Source organism: Myodes glareolus, chromosome 12 (genome assembly GCF_982192425.1).
Source record: "Myodes glareolus chromosome 12, mMyoGla1.1, whole genome shotgun sequence".
In the NCBI taxonomy this organism is placed as follows: domain Eukaryota; kingdom Metazoa; phylum Chordata; class Mammalia; order Rodentia; family Cricetidae; genus Myodes; species Myodes glareolus.
In genome coordinates, this window is record NC_142037.1 from 79,281,777 (window position 1) to 79,283,760 (window position 1,984).

The following is a 1,984-nucleotide window of genomic DNA, read 5'->3' on the forward strand; positions in this document are numbered from 1 at the left end:
GGAAGGGACGATAGAGCAGGGACGAGAGAAAGCTTAGAGAGAGCGTTGGGCCCCGAGGCAGCTGCTTTTAAACGGTGGAGCAGCTCGAACGCTGTCCTGATTGGTTAATGCCATTCTGCTGGTCTGAGCATGTGCAGGCAAGGGTGCAGGCAGGGTTGCTCAGCCCCACGTGGCTACCTCCAAACTGCAGGACCACCTGTGCCTCCAGGTGGCTCCCAACATCTCCCCCTAATTATTGTCTTTAAGAGCAATAAGGCAAAACTATTTTCCAATCTGGTCCCCACCTAGACGCAGCATGCCAAGGATATCTCTGCTCCCACCCATTCCTAAGGAAGGAAAAGGCAAAGTAGAGTAAGAGATAAGAGGTTGCACAGGGTGTTGCTCAAGTCGATGGTGTGAAACAGCTGCTCTTGGCACCGCCCAGAAGGTCATCTCTGCTGCCTCCGCACGAATCTTCCACAGCAGGACACTCAGCATCCACTGGGTCGTCTTCTTTATCTCTCTGGTCGGTCTCGCTGGCATCCAGATGTATGTCAGCATTCCTAGAAAAACATAAACAAAACTCTCCTCCCAAATAAACATTTAAGAGTATTAAAAACTCTCAGTGTAAAAATTCAGCACAATCAGTACTGGAAGTAGGCTGGTTTTGAACTTAGAGACCTGTAGGTCTCTGCTTCAAAAAGCAAATCTTGTTTGCCTGTACCAGCAAAATTTTGAATTAAAAATTAAGTGTAAAGAATGCAAGAGAAATCCTTTCTCTGGGGGAAGCTGTCACTGGTAGTGTAGTCCCCCTCTATTGTTTAAAAACCAAAGCAGTTGTCACTGGGAATTGAACTCAGGACCTTTGGAAGAGCAATCAGTGCTCTTAACCTCTGAGCCATCTCTCCAGCTCCTCTATTCAGATGGAAAAACCTCTAGGTAACATTGTTTATCTCACCAGGTGCCTCAGGCAAAAGGTCCGCCTTTCTTTGTTACCTAGGATACGTTAACCAGGTAAACATGCCTTTATTATGATAATCACGACCAGTTTTTTAAGGGAGAATGGGCGTAGCATCGATCTGGCTACTTCCTGCTGACGAAGGGACGTTGTTTAGGGGATAAATGTTTTTATCTGACTGAATTTTTGGCGACAAATGTTTTTATCTGACTGAATTCTTGGCGACCTTGACTGAGGGCGGCAGCAGCAGCGGACAGCGGCGGCTGCCACAGCTCCGCCTCTGAAGCCCATAATGGCGCGCTCCGCATGGCCCAAAGGCATGGCTCCGCCCCGGGCCGTGCGCGGGCTCGCCGTTTCACCTCAGGCAATGAACTCGCACCGCCGGCTGTGAGCCTTTTCCAAGCTCCGGCGAGGGGGGGCATCCGCCCACCCGTGGAGGGGCTTCTCCTGCCCGGTCCGCCCGCGCGCAGAGCCCCGTTCTCTGGGAACTCACCTCCCCGCTCGCCCATGTTGCTATGGAAACACAGTTTTTCCGCAGAGCCGATTCAGCTCCTCTCTGCCTTCTATGGCGCCGCTGCTCACCACGCAGCTTCCGCCTCAGTCAGGCGAGTCCGCTCAGGTGCTGAAAAAGTCCTCCAAAAACCATAGCCCCGCCAGAAGGCCGGGACATATAGCCTCTGATGACACACGGACTTTAGCCCACCCGTCGCCATATCTTTTCCGTAGGCCTCCAGCAAACTCCCCGCCAGCAACTGGTTAGCATGGCCACGCCTCCCGAACGAGCTAGCACTGGAGAGTGCAATTTTGCGTCTCTCTCCTGAGTAGCTGGGATTAAAGGTGTGCACCACCGTGCCTGGCCCACTTCCGTGTTTCTAATCAGGCATTACCGCTCAAAGGCGGGCCGGCTGCCGCCAGCACTCTCAGCACGATCAAGCAGCTTGTCTTTCTCAGTCAAAAATTAAAGTTTTTTGTACGTGAGAGCCAGAGACTGAGCTCTCTTAACAAAATTAGGCGAAAATCACCTCCAAAAGCTCTGTGGCTCTTTAA

At 51.8% G+C, this 1,984-nt stretch overlaps 1 pseudogene; it reads right to left on the minus strand.

Moving 5' to 3' along the window:
* Positions 1–1,289: 1,289 nt before the first annotated feature.
* Positions 1,290–1,479, minus strand: LOC148120301 (Nuclear RNase P; annotated as a pseudogene).
* Between the last annotated feature and the right edge of the window lie 505 nt (positions 1,480–1,984).